This window comes from Galeopterus variegatus, unplaced genomic scaffold (assembly GCF_000696425.1).
Source record: "Galeopterus variegatus unplaced genomic scaffold, G_variegatus-3.0.2 Scaffold708, whole genome shotgun sequence".
Classification (NCBI taxonomy): domain Eukaryota; kingdom Metazoa; phylum Chordata; class Mammalia; order Dermoptera; family Cynocephalidae; genus Galeopterus; species Galeopterus variegatus.
Genome location: NW_007726819.1, coordinates 30,674 through 48,142, shown reverse-complemented (window position 1 = coordinate 48,142; position 17,469 = coordinate 30,674). Strand labels below are relative to the sequence as shown.

The 17,469-nt window shown below is 39.5% G+C and overlaps 1 protein-coding gene across 2 annotated transcripts in view; it reads right to left on the bottom strand.

The window, feature by feature from the left end:
- The window catches only part of AFF4 (AF4/FMR2 family, member 4), an 84,722-nt gene extending 77,935 nt beyond the window's left edge, over positions 1-6,787 (bottom strand). The window contains exon 1 of one of the 2 annotated variants that reach the window (XM_008571630.1): positions 6,446-6,787. The gene's annotated coding sequence lies outside the window, so the exon portion shown is untranslated. The remainder of the gene's footprint in view (positions 1-6,445) is intronic. The other variant, XM_008571631.1, reaches the window with a different exon arrangement.
- Between the last annotated feature and the right edge of the window lie 10,682 nt (positions 6,788-17,469).

Genomic DNA, 17,469 nt, shown 5'->3' with positions numbered 1-17,469 from the left:
GGGTTGCGATCCGTTGCCGGACATGGAAAAAAGACAAAAAGACAAAAAAAAAAAAAAAAAAGTTTCATAAAACTCATTAATCTCCAATAGTTCCCAATTAGAAGAATATTACAGAAAATAGAACACTACTAAGGAGTTTTAAGAAAATAAGTGACAAAATGAGATTTGCAGTTTAGGGGGAAAAAAATCACTCTGGTATAGGGCAGAGTAGATAAGACTGGCAATAAGGTAACAAATGAGAAGACTATTGGAATAATCCAGGTGATAAATGAAGCCCTGAATTAAGGCAATAAGAGTAGAAATGTAGAAAATGTCAAGAAAGGGTTTGGATTCAAAGATGTTAAGGAAGTAGAATCTTGGGGGCCAGCTGGATGTGAGAATCAAGGACAACTTGCAGGTCCCTGGAAAAAGTGATGATAGTGGTGCCATTCCCTAGGGCAAAAAAAAAAAAAAAAGAAGGAAAAAAGGATATATATATCTATATGTATAGATATATCTCTCTCTCTATAAATAATATATACTATAATATAGTACATATAACAATAGCATCATTAGTATACTATATAGTATGATATAGTATACATAATATATAACTACGTATGTATATAATTACATATTATACCTTATATATGTATATTATATATTATATATACTATACATTATAAATATAGAATTACATATTATACATACTATGCACTATATATTATTATAGTGTATTGTCATCTATACTATAATAACATATAAGAGTACTTCAAAAAGTTTATGGTAAAAAGGAATTAAATAATACAAATCTTTCCATAAACTTTTTGAAGACCCCTGATATACTATATTATACATATACTACAGTCATGAGTCACTTAACAACGGGGATATGTCCTGAGAAATGTGTCATTAGGTGGTTTTGTCATTATGCAAACATCACAGAGTGCACTTAAACAAGCCTAGATGGTATTGTCCACTACACACCTATAATAGTCATTATAGTATTATGGGATCACGATCATACTCATACATGTGGTCCGTCATTGACCAAAATGTCATTACATGGCACCTGACTGTGTAGTGCATTTTATATATGAGTATGATATATGTAATGTAATATATAAACATATATACATACATATATTCTACAAACAAAAATCCCTAACAGCCGCCACAGTAAATAGGGACCTTGTAACTAACTGCTCAACCCTAAAGCCATCCTCAGACCCAAGTACCCAATAAGGCCCATTTGATCTATAAAAGAAGGAGTCAACAAACTTTTTGGGGGCCAGACAGCAAATATTTCAGGCTTGGCAAGCCAAATCACAATTACTCAATTCTGCCATTGTGGCAGCAAAAGCAGCCACAGACAATACATAAACAAACAGGTGTGCTGTCTGTGTTCTGATAAAACTTTATTTATGGACACTGAAACTTGAGTTTCCTATAATATTCACTTGTCAAAAAATTTTTTTGATTTTTTTCTCACCATTTAAAAATGTAAAAACCACTCCATACAAAAACAGGCAGCAGGTTGCACTGGGCCTCCTCACCATAGTTTATCCACCCTCGTGCACCACAGAACTGCCCTCCCCTAAAACTCCTCCCAAAATGTCCTCTCAGAGTTAAACTTATCCTAAGATAATAAAGGAAAATCCTCCCAGAGGACAGAACTGAAAACCTTCACTTGGCTGACCAAAGAACTCACTCCACTTGCAAGACGGTGAGTCAACAAATGAAACGCCATGCAATTTCCCAGTTCTGTCATTTAACTTGTCAATTCTGTGTCTGTTCAGCAAGATATGGGATAAGTTTTGGAACAATGATATCTTCTTCTCCCCTCCATAAGCATTTTAGCTATTTTTTTCCCCACCACTGTTTATCAATTATGTTAGGGATGATTAGATTTAGTATTTGTCTACAGTTTTCAGATTGGTGACAAAGCTTATCTAGGCCTGATGAAGAGAGGATATTAACTTTAGAATCTGGACTTAGAGAAGAATGACCTCTGCATGTGGTAGATAGATTTGAATTTGGGTATCTCCCATAGAAGAAGAAATGAAGAGGTTTACTGATGTATATAGATAATTAGATTATGCTAAGCAAAAAATGTTTAATATATGCGGGAAAAAGTAGAACTTTGCATGTGTACTAAATAGCCATGAGATAAATGGGTGTACAACGATGAGAGTACCCTTTACTCCACTTCTCTCTGGGATGTTGCAGCTAAAGTATGCTATTACAATGTAACCTCCTAACCAAAGCTGATGGTCCAGAGGTGGACAATAATCTATTTAGTACCTTCCTGTGACTTTGGACTGAGAGTCTGGTAAGTCTCTCTCTGATGGCAGAAGATATGATTTAAAACTTAAGATATTAGCAAGTGTTAAAGTTGGACTACAGAAGGAGAGAACTAACTGAACACTCTGCATCTCAGATGAGAGAAAGAGATACTCCTGACCACATTTTGAGCCCCTGGATCTAGCTGTTCCTGAGTTCTAGCTGTCATATGGCTTGATCATCTGTATTAAAATTCATGGGATAACCAGTGTGTTCTCAATAAATTCCTCTTTTTGCTTAAGTTAGGTGGGTGTCACTCTCCTAACTAAAACAAAGTTCCTATTGGACAATCTAAAGAGGGTATCCAGTGAGATGAAGGAGTTCTAGTATTCACAATACACCTAGAGATGGTAGCTAAAGCAACAGAAATGGATGAGAACACCCAGAAGAGTGAAAGAGAAGACCAAGGCTAAAATCCAGAATTACCAATATCAAGGGATTAGCAGAGAATTTAAGAGTCTGCGAAGGAACAACAGCCAATAGGAAGAAAGGCAGGAAAAGGTCAGAATCTTAAAAGTCAATGAAGAAAATAATATCAAGAAGAAAATGGTTAATGGTATCAAATACAGTAAAGGATAAAGCAATGACCATAGATTTTAGCAATATGGGGGTTACAGGTGGTGTTGGTAGGAACAATATTACTAACATGGTGAAATGAGAAGACAGGATGAAGTTTTTTTTTTTTTTAAAAGATGACCGGTAAGGGGATCTTAACCCTTGACTTGGTGTTGTCAGCACCACGCTCACCCAGTGAGCTAACCGGCCATCCCTATGTGGGATCCGAACCTGGGGCCTTGGTGTTATCAGCACCACACTCTCCCGAGTGAGCCACGGGCCGGCCCGACAGGATGAAGTTTTAAGAGTAAATAGGAAATGCAAGATACTATCTAAGAAGTATCTTGCCATTTAAAAATATATATCTATCCTGAATTGGATCAAGCTTCTAGATGTAACTACTAACTTACAGGAAATACAAGGAAGAGGAAAATATTATATTAAAACAACAGGGATGCAATTGGCACAATCCAGACTCTGAGAAATCTCATAGGGCAAAGACCTGTTTTCTTAAATAAAACAATTGTATGGGAAAAACAACAATAAGATGGAGGGGAACCTATAGATAAAAAAGAGAGAGAGAGAGAGAGAGAAAGAGAGAGAGAGAGAGTTTATATGTGTTTTATAGAGACACATATAAACTCAATGTAATGGACCTTATTTGGATCCTAATTCAAACAAACTGTCAAAAACTGTAATCAGGGGCCGGCCTGTGGCTCACTCGGGAGAGTGCGGTGCTCATAATACCAAGGCCACGGGTTCGGATCCCATATAGGGATGGCCGGTTTGCTCACTGGGTGAGCGTGGTGCTGACAACACCAAGTCAAGGGTAAAGATCCCCTTACCGGTCATCTTTAAAAAAAAAAAAAAACAACTGTAATCAGGAAAATGTGAACATGGGGTATTGATGATACTAAGAAACTAGTGTTAATTTTTTTAGCATATAATATGTAATTATTGTTCTAAACCTTATCTTTTGCAGATACACAACGAAATATTACAACACTGACAGTCTTTCTTTTACTAGTATGTCTTCCCCAACACATTTTGCTTGAAGTCACCCAGCAGGCTACAGTGCCATAGTTACTACATAACAAATAATTAAGAGAGATACAAAGTGATACAGGGATTCAAAGGAAGCAGATCACAATTGGAGTAGGGTGAGCAATCAAGTAAAACTTGGAAGGCAATGGTACTTGCATTAGGCCTTAAAAGATGGTGAACTTTTAACAGGTAGGGAACAAGAGAGAAAAAATATTCCAGATGGAAGAAATGGAAGCGACTTAAATAGGTGAGAAGGCTTGTTTAGGCAAAGTATTGGCCTGTATTCGCCTCTCCATAAAGCTGTCCCTTTCCTAATGATGACATGAAAAGGAAAAGTCATAACCCACTAGGCAACTCCAAATTGACAAAATCGTAGCAGAGCCAGTCAGGCCCAAAGCAGCCCCAGGGAGCCCAGTACCAGGACAGGTATTACAATCTCTGGGTAACCAAACCACACTGTCTTCCCAGGGCAATCTATTCCAGGTAGTCCCTGATTTTTTTTTCCCCCACTCAACCTTGGGAAAAGAATGCATGAGATTCTTTTACCTGTCCTAGGAAATAATTGTCGAAATAATTATTTTAAAACAGTACCCACTAATCTGTCTCTCCCTGCCAAAAAGCCACCATGATGGTTCATTAGGCACTCCAAGAGAGATAAAGTTACTTGAAATGCCTTCCCTCAGAACAGTCCTCAGGTCACAGATTTTTTTAGTAAAGTATAGCTGATTAAGCAGGCAGATCTTAAATACATTTTTTTCCTTCAAAAATAGAATAGGTAGTCCAATATTAAAATGTTTTGGAATATGTTGAAATTAAATTTAGTGGTTCTAATATTTTCTATGTGCCAGTATCATTATGATTCTCAGGATATGATGCCAGTGAAAATGAACATTAAGATAAACAGGAATGCAGATGATCAGCCAAAACTCAATAACTGGAATGTTTATTACTGACCTTTTCCATGTACTAGAGTATCACTTTGAATAACCAAGATGGGCAGGTTTAGGGAGTTACAACAAGTGGGGATGCTTCTCTGAAACCAAAGAAAAAAGCTGCAAGGTAACAGGTCAGGTTAGCTTTAAGCAGTCTTTAGTCACTAACTACACCTTATTTCACAATAACTGAGATGGCAAACACCCTCCCAGAAATCAAATACAATTGTTTCAATTTACCAGAGGAAATTAAAAAGGGAATAGGTAAAACATAAAGAGGACTGGGGAAAAGCTGGGGAACCGTTATATTATATAGAAAAAAAATTTTTTTTCCCTTTTTGTCTTTTTTCATGTCTGGCAACGGATCGCAACCCTCAGTGTCGCGCCCGTACCAGACCGGGACCGGCAACAGGATCGCAACCCTCGGCACCGCGCCCGCACCTCGCTCAGCCAGTGAGTGGGAACCGGTCTGTATGTGGGATCCGAACCCTCGGCGGGAGTTCAAGAACAGTTCAATAAAAGAAGCACTTTATAAAGCTTTGCAGAATCAATATAGAAACAAAGCTTTGAGCTTTTCACATCTGAGCCCTAAAAGACAGCACACATTTTAAATGTCACATTTACAAACAGCCTATTCACTGGCACCTATAGCTTAGATTCGAAAACACCGGTCACTGGAAAAGGGACTAGCCTTAGTTTAAAATCTCCATATGGCCAGCAGAGAATAAATCGCACAATTCTGAATTGCAACTGACAAAACTACGGGGAACCCAAATCGAACTCTACGCCTTAGTTTGAACACCATACACAAGCATTTCAGATTTGTGGCTTCAACTTTCTATAAATGATGTCGTTTGTGAATGAAAAGGCAATAAGGATACTCCTCAAACTCCTATACCCCATGATCCATCCTCCAGGAGTGGAAGGAACAGCAAAGTGGAAGGAACAAAGCACTGACGTCAATTACAAGATTAACCCCGAGCACAGGCAGCTGGTGGAAAGGCCTAACCATCACTATCCAAATACGAGCTACCGGGATAACTAGGTACCAGGCCGATCCAGAAGTTGTGGGGGTTATTCGAGTATTACACCCCCACGTTCCCATTTTTAGTCAACCCCCTCCGCTAGTCGAAGACGTAATTTTTTTTCCTTTATTTTTTCCTGCGGGGGGGGGGAGGGGGGGCGGTGCGCAGGATCGCGAGAAAGCAAGCGAGAACTAGTTGGGTAATGATAGCCAGAATCTGGGCCTATTTTTCTCTTTAACTAGAAATAACTTGAAATTGAGGAGGGGATTAAAAAGTAACAAATCAGCCGATGGACTGTCTGAGGGAAGGAATGGATTAAGGAACGAAAGAGGAAAGGAGAAACGGTGAAAAGATGGATTTCTGGGAATTTTTGTTACGACTGGAATAGCGTTTAAATTTTTTTTTTTTTTTTTTTTTTTTTTTTTTTTTTTTTGCGGGTGGAACGCGAGGACGAGGGGCGAAGCCCGATTGAGCAGCCCTGGTCCGGGGGGTCTCCCGAGCCTCCCGGCGGACCGGGGCCCCTCCCCCCGGCCGGCCCGGCCCTGTCAGCGCGTCAGCCCTTCTCACCTCCAGTCTCGGCTCCGCTAGGCCCGAACCATCTCCCGGCTGCGGCAGCGGCGGCGCCGGGCCTGCACCTTCACCGGACGCGCATTCGAGCCCGCCCAGGGGGCGGCGACAGGCTGCCAAGGACGAGGGGCTCGGGGCGGCGGCGGAGGTTCCGGAGGCCTCGAAAAGCGAAGGCGGCGGCAGCGCACTTCACACGGAACAAGCGGAGGTCCCGCCCCGCTCCATGACGGTGGGGCCCAGCCCGGGAGGGCTGACTGAGGCGGCGGGGGCGGGCTGACGAGGACCTGGTACCGGGATCCCCGCCCCGTCCGCTGGCGGCGGCGGAGACCGCGGCTCGACTCCCGCAGCCAGGACTGGGGCTGACGCAGTGGCCGTGCAACCCATGTGACCAAGGCCGGGCGGGCTCGGGCCGTCACGTGATGCCGCCGCGTCCCGCCCCGCCAGGAGAGTCGGGGGGCACGGGCCTGCAGGACTGGAGGCGATGCCCGTGGGTGGTGACGTGCCCAGCCGTCGTGTCTGATGGCCCGGGCAGGCCGAGGACCCGCCCAGAGGCCTAGGCCCGAGCTCCTGGGCACGGCAGGCGCGTCGGGCAGGGCCGGCCGGGCAGGACCGGGCCTGCAGCTGCTGGAGCGCACACCCAACCGCGCGTAGCCCGCTAGTGAGGATCGGCAGGGCGGGGCCGGGCCGGATGTGCCAGTTCTGGGGTTCAGGGAAAGGGGCCCAGGCCGTCCGCCCCTCGTGGGATTCTGGCCCAACCCCAAGCCCCCTGCACCTGGTTCCCGGTGCTGCCTCGGGCTGCACCCGAGGCTTCCCGGTGTCAGCCGCCCTCAACGGTTCCGGCAGAAAGGGAGAGGAAGCAGGGAATTTGTTCAGGAGGCTGCTTAGAACTGCGCTTGACTATATTGTGAAGTTGCCAATTGCAGCATAATCTATAGTAGGGGGAAATTAGAAATTTCCTAAACATTTAACAAGAGAATGGCTGAGTAATATCTAACAGCTTAATACATCCAATGAAGTTTTTGGTAGGTGTTTGAAACGGTGTTTATGAAGACCACGTAACAACCTGAAAAAGATATTTTTTATAATTTTTAATTTAAGAAAATCCAGTAACATCTTTTAAAAAAAAATTGGTTATGCATATTCATGGGGTACAAAGCTGACCCTCACCGCTTGTGCCCACGATATGATGGCCAGGTCAATACTATCAACACACCCATTACCACAAATTGTGGTTATTCCGTGTCCCCCACCCAATTAATCTTCTACCTCCCTTCCCCTCCCCTCCAGAAACATCTTGAACACCATAATTATAACTTTGTTCAAAAACATAGGGAAAATGGATGAAAAGTAAGATGTTAAAATTACACCAAAAAAAAAAAAAAAAGAATCTATGCCAAAAAAAAAAAAAAAAAAAAAAAACCAAAAAGGAACTGAGCTTGAATTTATCCTAAGCCAAGCTTTCGTCTTCTACACTTTTCCTGCCACTAATATTTTTCTTCAGGATATGATTCTGAGAACTTTCCTTTACCTCTCAACATCCTGCCAGTCCGTGCAAGCCATAATTTAACTGAGAGTAAGATAATAGAGACTAGACAGGATTTTCAGAGGGTCTCAGAACCCAGTATGGTAACTGTCCAGAGAAACTGCCTCTTGTCCATTATTTGAAAAACACATGTCTATTTTCTTTCTATGAAGGAGTTTGTGAAGTTGCTATTTTGTTTTTTGTTTTGTTTTTTACTTGTTAAGTAATTTTGAAGCAAGCATTTTAAAGATTGTTTTAATAAAATTCCAAGGTTGTGAGGAGCTTTGTATAATTATAAGACATGTGCATATGAAAATGTTTTTATTAGCCCCCAAAGCTGGTAATTCACCAGCATCAATAGAAGTATAATGTTTTTCACTTTTAAATTTCTAACTGACCACTTACTATTTATTTTAAACTTCACTCTTTATATCTATATAAATTTTATCTATATAAATTAGGAAATGTATTACTGAAAAACTTAAAACGTATTATAACAGAATAGAGTGGAAAACAATTGCTTCTCCCATCCCTGCCCTTCAGCTACTCCAGTTCTGGAGGCAGTCACTTAGCATTTTCTAACATATCCTTCCCTACATATGTTAAAAATATACATTATAATACAGGGGTACTTTTTACACAAAAGATAACACACTATGTACACTGTTTAGTCCTTCCTTTTCTCACTTTAAATATCTTGCACATGATTCCATATCAGTATGTAAAAAAATACACTTTTCTTCCTTCGGAAAGTATAGTATTTCATCGTATGCAAATGTTATAATTTATTTAACCAATCCCCAACAGGTGGATATTTAGGTTATTGCCAAGCCACTATTATTACACACTAAGCAACAATGAATAACCCCATACAATGGGCAATTATACCTGTATGATAAATCCTTAGACTGTAATATTAGATTGAAAGGTATCTTTAATTTTGATAGATACTGCCAAATTATCCTACATAGAAGTTGTGCCAATTTCATTTTCTTTCTTTATAATTCTGCCTAGGTAGATTTACAAGCCTGTATGGCAGTGGGAGAGAGGTGAGATGGGATGGAGAGTGGGAAGAGTTTTTGTCATTTTACACAATAATAATTTTAATTATAAAAGAAGTATTAAAATGCAAATTGAAAATATTTAACAAACTTTATAAGACAGTTCTTTTGCTTATTTTGGAATAAATCCAAATAATAATATGCTTTTTGTTCCATAAAGGATCATGATAATTTTTTCATTCAAAATGAGACCTTATTTAAAAACTGAAAAGGGGGGTGGGATGGCAAATTTAGACTTTTCTTTGGCATTATTCTGCAAATAAGAATTTCCTTCCCTTTCAGCAAATGAGAGAAAAATCCTAAAATCATTTCTCAATTTTTAACATTTTAATACTCTATCATTTTATTTAATCAGATGCCATTTTTAACAAAGTAAATCTTGTCTCTAACTTTATGTTCCAGAAAAATATAAGACTACTACACAGAATGGAGAAATAGCAGAAAATATCTTCCATAAAACTATAAGAGAAAAAGGGGCCGGCCCAGTGGCGCACTGCTACAGTGTGCCGCTTAGGAGCGTGGTGGCGCTCCCGCTGAGGGTTCGGATCCCACATACAGACCGGTTCCCGCTCACTGGCTGAGCGAGGTGCGGGTGCAGCACCGAGGGTTGCGATCCCGTTGCCGGACACACACACACAAAAAAAGGTACTCCACTAAGAATTGCTACTCTAATACAATACATTAAATCCTTTGTTAAAATTTTGCATGTTGATAAAACAATCATATTTTTCTTGAAATTTTTTTCTCTTATAGTTTTTTTTTTTTTGTCTTTTTTTCATGTCCGGCAACGGATCGCAACCCTCAGTGTCGCGCACGTACCGGACCGGGACCGGCAACGGGATCGCAACCCTCGGTGTCGGTGTTGAAAATGTACAGTTCTGCGAATTCTGACAAATGCATACGGTTGTGTAACCACCATCACAAATAAGATATAGAATATTTCTGTCACCCCAAAACATTCCCTCATGCCCCTCTGCAGTGAATTCTTCATTTCAATCCCAGTTCCTGACAAACATAGATCTGCTTTCTGTTTTTATACTTTTACCTTTTCTTGAATATCATGTAAATGGAATCATACAGTTTATAGCCTTTAAATCTGGCTTCTTTCACTTGGCATAAAGCTTGTGAGATTCATCCATTGTTGTTTCATATATCAGTGACGTTTTTCTGTTTTGTTGCTAAGTAGTATTCCATTATGTGGATATAACATAGCTTGTTTAGCCATTAATCAGCTGGCAGATATTTGGGTTATCTCCAGTTTTAAAAAACATCCATGTACAAAGTTTCATTTAGTCTATAAATGCTCTCCACCAGTATTTTCTGAAAGTCACATCTAGGTACAGGAAATTCCAAGTTACAACTAGAGCTACATAAACATTATTCCATATTATTTTAGAAACTCAGATTATTTATTAATTATTTATCAAATACTTATTAAACATCTACTATTAGGAGGTAGTTCTAAGCAAATGGATAAGACAATTGTCAAATGCTAACTCCCCAAAACAACCCGTTGATACAGCAAAGCTAAGTTTATTGTTTACTGCAATAAGAGAGATTACTACCTTGACAGAGCCTCAGTACCATCTTTAAGAGGGCGAAGTTGAAATATCTATAAGATTTGGGGATCTGATTTAAGGGAGCTTTTCAGTCCAGGGGGCTTGACTAGGACTGAGTAAGAATCATGACATCATACATTAGAATTAGTGTACATAGCAAGGCAAGGGTTTTAGAGACTAGGAGAGCGTATCAGTTTTCCATTGCTGTTGTAATAAATTGCCACAAATTTAGGAGCTTAAAACAACAGATTTATTATCTTACAATCCCACAAATCAGAAGTCTGACATAGGTCTCACTGGGTTAAGAATAAAGTAATGGCAAGGCTGCTCCTTTCTAGAGGCTGTAGGGGAGAATCCGATTTCTTGCCTTTTCCAGCTTCTAGAGGTTTCCAGCATTCATGGCCCCCTTCTTCCATCTTCAAAGCCAGCAAGAGCTGGTTGAGTCCTTTTTACATCATATCTTACCTTCAATTTTGCCTCCCTTATTTACTTCATATGTAATTAAATATATATTTATACTATATGTATTATATAAAAGTATATATTTTAAGGACACTTCTGATTACTTTGGACCAATTTAGATCATCCAGAATATAATCTCCCTATTTTAAGGTCAATAGAAAACAACCTTAATTCCATCTGTCATTTTAATTCCCCTTTGCCATGTAAAATAGCATATTCGCAGGTTCTGAGAATTAGTATGTGAACATCTTTGAGGGAGCATTATTCTGCCTACCACAGAGTGTAAACAGTCATTTGAAGTCATCTATTGAAAAGTCGAGCAGTTCACTTAAATGGGAATTTGAGAAGTTCCTGAAATGAACAATAAAGCTACTTGCAATTTTTCTCTTCCTTGTCAAAATGTTCCTAGAACAGTAATGTTATGTTGAAGATGACAGTGGAATAATAAAACTACGATAGTGACGACAGTAAGCTGTGCAGATGTAGATGTTTTCAATTCTCAGTGTCCCATCTGTAGTCATTCTTCAGCCTGAGCTGAGGGCCATTAACATCTGGAACCATAATCAATTTAAATCATCAATGTTATTTGAGGTGTTGTAATTACAAAACAAATTTCTCCGCGGATGGTTGTTTCAAATTGCATAGATGCCAGGTTTTCCTGTTTATAATCCTGCTGGAGAACTCTGGGAAAAAGTGGAGAACACATATCTCAGAGTTATACCATCTGAGGGGCAAGGGAGCTGGAATATTTATACAACTCCTGTTGGTCACTGTGGAGGGCTCCTCCTGGGAGGGTTAATTCCGCAGCAGTTCCATGTGAGCAGAGCGGGCTCCAGCAGCCGGAGAAGTTCTCAGGCAAGCAAAGCAGGAAAACTTGCACAGTTGAAAGTCAGACTGATATTCCTGAAATGGTAGGGGTAAGAGGATATGGGTAGGGCACCAATAATATCTGCTTCAGTGATAATTACTATATATACTATGTATCAGGCACAGTGCTAGACACTTTAGATGCTTTATTTAATCTTCTTGACCCTTTCCATTCTGTCTTTTCCATTACCACCATGCCACTGAAACCACTCACCAATACCGCTAACAATCTCCGCATTGCCAAATCTAAAAGTTGAATCTTTGTCTCCATCTTAGTAGCATTCAACACAGTTGGCTATTCTCTCATTTAAAACAGGTTTCTTCTCTTGGTTTTTGAAATGCCACATTCTCCTAGTTTCCTTTCTACCACCCTGATTGCTGCTTTTCAATCTGATTTGCTGGAAATTCTTCACCTTTTCCTGACTTCTGAATAGAGGTGTTCTAAGACTTGGTCTTCAGCTGTTTTCTCTCTCTTTCTCTCCATGTTATCTTCATCTAGACCAGGGGCATCAAACTTTTTTTGTAAAGGCCAGATTGTAAAATATTTTAAGCTTTGCAAGCCAAGTGGCAAAATCAAGGATTTCATATAGGTACTTATGTAAAAATATAAAAGTTTTCATAAATTTTTTATTGATAAAATTCAAAATATAGTAGTTGAGTAAGTTTTGTAATTCAGGTCTACTAATGAAAAGAATCAAGGCTGGCCCGGTGGCGCACTGGATAGTGCGCCGCTTGGGAAGCACGGCGGCGCTCCCGCCCGAGGGTTCGGATCCCACATACAGACCAGTTCCCGCTCACTGGCTGAGCGAGGCACGGGAGCGACACCGAGGGTTGCGATCCTGTTGCCGGTCCCCGGTCCGGTATGGGGGCAACACTGAGGGTTGCGATCCGTTGCCGGACACGGAAAAAGACAAAAGACAAAAAAAAAAGAAAAGAATCAAAACTTTTTTTTGGCAGGTTAATATTTCAATTAATTGGGAGTCAAAGTTAATGTTTCTTATCATCAAAAGCAATTTCAAATAGCACTGATAGTGCTGATCTGTAATGAGATTTTATGTATTTCATTTTTGAAAACATGTTTTTACACAAATAAGTACTGCCAAATACTGATATCAATCCACTAGCATGTGATATTAATGAAAATGTTTATTACTTGAGAGAAATTTATAAAATTATATCAGATTCTTCTCTTGACATATGCCTTTGGTCATATCATTACATTGAAGAGTAATCACCTCCAACTGAAGTTTGGGTGAGAGATCCTCAATAGTACAGTTAAATGGATTTTGAAATATGAAAATTTCTTTTACACATGAAATGAAGTCCAAAACATGTTGCAGGCACTGTAGTTTGAATCGAGAAAAAATATCTGGTGTAAATTTGTGTGGTAATGGACATCTTATTTCTTGTTTTAACTCTGACAGCACAGGAAGTGTATGAAGCAACGTGACATTCCTTGTAATTCAAAGTTATTTATTACTGAAATGACTTTACTGAAGTGTAAGTTTCACATATGAACACTGTTTTGACTTTTAATTTTAGCTTGAACTCATTAATAAACATTATCACATCTTCAGCAAAAGCTAATTTCCAAAACCAGTTAGTGTTCAATAACAGTGTTTGAGGGTTATTCTCATTCATAAGAACTTCTATCTCAACACATTATTCATAATAGCCCAAAAGTAAAAGCACCCCAAAGGTCCATCAATGAATGAATGGATAAGCAAAATTATTCAACCTTAAAAAGGAGGGACAGTGACAACATGGATGAACCTTGAGGACGTTATGCTAAGTGAAATAAGCCAATTGCAAAAAGACAAATACTGTATGATTACACTTATCTGAAGTACCAAGAGTAGTGAAGTTCATAGAGACAGAAGATGGAATGATGGTTGCCAGGGCTTATTGGTAGGGAGGGACAGGAAATTATTGTTTAATGAGTATAGAGTTTTAGTTTTAATAGATGAAAAAAGTTTCACAACAATGTGAATGAAAATGCCAATGAACCGCACTCTTAAAAATGGTTAAGATAGTAAATTTTAAGTTATTTGTATTTTACCACAACCTTTAAAAATTGCCATCTCAGCCCTGAGCTCAATCAATCACAATAACCATGTACTATTGCTAAGCCATCAAACTGATGTATGGTAGATCAAATCAGGATATTAAGCTTTATTTCTGAAAAAATTCCTGGGACTCATGATTGTTAAGTCCCACAGAGCATATTAAGTTCACCATCAACACTATTGGTTAATAACACAAAATAAATTCAAATATTTCCCATAAGGCTTTAAACACCTTACATTGTCACAAGCTTTGTAAATTTGTCCAACAAAGCTTTTTCTGCTCCACACATATTGATACCACTATCAACTGTGACACATCTTAGCAGATTCCACTTCAGTTTGTACTGTACTAGTGTTTTCTCAACTTCTTTGAAAATATTCTCGCATGTAGTTGTCCCACACAGACTATTCTTAGAGGCTAATTCTTCAGTTACTTCAAACTTAACATTTCTCCTTGAACAAACAACAATATTGGTAACATCCATCAACACATGAAGAGTCAAGAATGATAGAATCAATATTATTCTACTGAATCGATAGAATCAATAGAATCAGTCAAGGATCAGTAGAATAAAACTGAAAGTTCAGAAAGAAACTCTCATACAGTATTTATGGTCAATTGATTTTCCAAGACAACTCAATGGGCAAAGAATAATCCTTTCAACAAATGGTGCTGGAGCAACTGAATATCCATATGCAAAAGAACAAAGTTATACCCCTTGCTCACAAAATACACAAAATTTAACTCAAAAGGGATCACAGACCTAACTGTAAGAGCTAAAACTATAAAACTCTTAAAAGAAATCATAGGCATAAATTTTCAAGACCTGAAGACTTACTGGGCAATGGTTTATTAGATATGACACCAGAAGTACACGCAATAAAAGAAAAAAGTAGATAAACTGGACTTCATCAAAATTAAAACCTTTTGTGCTTCAAAAGACATCAAGAAAGTGAAAAGATAAAAGACAATCCAGTTCTTAGAAAACGGGCAGAGGATCTCTAGATATTTCTCCAAAGAAGATATGCAATTGACCAATAAGCACGTATGAAGATAATCAACATCATTAGCTATCAAAGAAATCCAAATCAAAACAATGAGATACTACTTCACACCCCATAGGATGGCTATAATCAAAATGATAGATTATTACAAGTGTTGGTGAAATGTGGGGAAATTGGAACACTTATAGATTGCTGGTGGTAGTGTGGAAAAATTGGTACACTTGTAGATTGCTGGTAGTAAAATGGTGCTTTGGAAAACAGTCAAATCTTCAAAAGCTTAAAAATAGTTACTATATAATCTAGAAGTTTTACTCCTAGGTATACATGGGGTCTTCAAAAAGTTCATGGAAATACTTGTATTATCTTTTAATTCCATTTTTCCATGAACTTTCTGAAGTACCCTTTTGTACCCAAGAAAATGCAAAACATATTCCACAAAAAACTTGTACATGAATGCTCATAACAGCATCATTTATAATTGCCAAAAGGTAGAAATCAACCCAAATGTCTGATGAATGGATAAACAAAATTGGTAACACATATACTGCAATATTATTTCTCAATACAAGGAAATGAATTACTGATACATGCTGCAACATGAAAAAACCTTGAAAACATTATGCTGAGTGAAAGAAGGCAGTCTCCCAGTGCCAAGGAGCATGCCAAAAACAGCACCCCCACATGGGTGGCCCACCACAGTCACCATAATAACCATGGCTGCTGCAAAAGTGGCTAGATGGCACAGCCACCACGCAGATGGTCCACCAACCACTGGAGTGCATTCACATAAGAAGAGTCACCAGCAGAGACAAAGAAAAGAAGATGTCCCTTTCCACAAAACCCATTTCAGAGTGACAGAAGAAGCATCTGTTCTATGATAATATTGGGGGACCTGATCACATCTCTCAGCACTGGACAGATCATCTAGGCAACAAGTTAACAGAGTAACTATTATTCTTTCAGAAGGAGAGAAGAAATCTAGGCAATTAGAGGTGGAGAGGGAGGGAAAGGGGGAAGGCAAGAGGTTGGACAAGGGGCATAAAGAATAATTATGATTTGTAACAATATATATGCTAGTAATACTGATTTAATCAACATATCTCAATGTTCAACCCCCAAAATATAATTGATTTCGATTCAATAAATAAATTATTTTTAAAAAAAAGGAAAGGAAGAAGGTGGTCTCAAAAGACAATATATTTTATAATTCCATTTATATAAAATGTCCACAATAGGCAAATCTACAGAGACAGAAAGTGGACTAATGGTTGCCTAGGGATGGGTGGTTGGGAGGCAGGGAATGGGTAGTAACTGCTACTGGGTACAGGGTTTCTTTTTTCAATGATGAGAAAGTTCTAAAATATTACGGTGATGGTTGCACAACACTGAGTTGTACACTTTAAATGGTGAATTCTATGTTAGTCATATTTCAAGAACCTATTATAAAAAAAATGAGTGAAAGAAAACCACTCGAAATCACTTGCCTTGTTTCTTAATAGACTATCAACGTTGCTCCTGTTGTTTTCAATGCTGAGCAACTGTTCTCACCAAAAGGTGAATAATCTTAAACAAGTTGATTTTCTCTGGATATATTACTTTGGCAGCTGCAATCAAACAGGATTTAATCAACTCTGAAAGGGCGGAGGACCCGAGCTGATAAGGCGACAGGACCTGAGCTGACAGTTCACCAAGAAGTTCCCCTTTATTCAAGGACTACGCATACATTTATAGGGAGCTGCATGCTGGGTTTGGATAGGGGGTGGACGGGCGGTAGCTGATTGGATGGGGCTGGGCAGGAAGTGAGCCCTGACCTGTGACTGGCTGAGGTTTGGCACAGGTGGGCTTGGGTGTTGGCACCGGCGGGCTTGTTTACTGCGGAGAAGAACCCGGAAGGGCGCCATATTGCTAGGGAATGCTTTCCCCCTCCCCCTCCACTTGAGTGCCCACAGTGTCCTTACATTCCTCCCTTCTTCCTCTGTTGTGGGAATGGGTCATCGTGATCTTCGAGTTACTTCCTGCTGGATGGGGGCGTAGTAGGGGAAGAGGAATTGGGAGGAGATTGGGGATTTTGTAACAGGACCCAAAAGAGGGTAGAGAATAAGATAATTTCTAGAAAGGTTCCCTGAAGCCACAGGTAGTGATTTGTCGAGTCCAGTGTGTAGGAGGCTGTAGGGGAGAGCATCCAGGAGTCTGTGGCCAAAGCTTCCAGGAACAGGAAACATTGATGAGGCAGGTCCATTCTAACAGCGGGTTAGCTGATCTGGTGAAGAGCGGGCAGGATCTTCGGTGGCCAGGAGCTGGTAGTTTCTAAGTAAAAGCTGGATAAAAGTTTGGTTAGAAATTTTTTAAGTTGAGTTTGAATGAGTTTTATAATGTAGGGCAGAAAAGACAGGCTATAAATATAACAGCGAGGGGTCCTAGTATTGGCCATATCCAGGTGAGAAGTGAGCCTTGGAAAAAGAGGAGAAAGGATCAGGGCGGT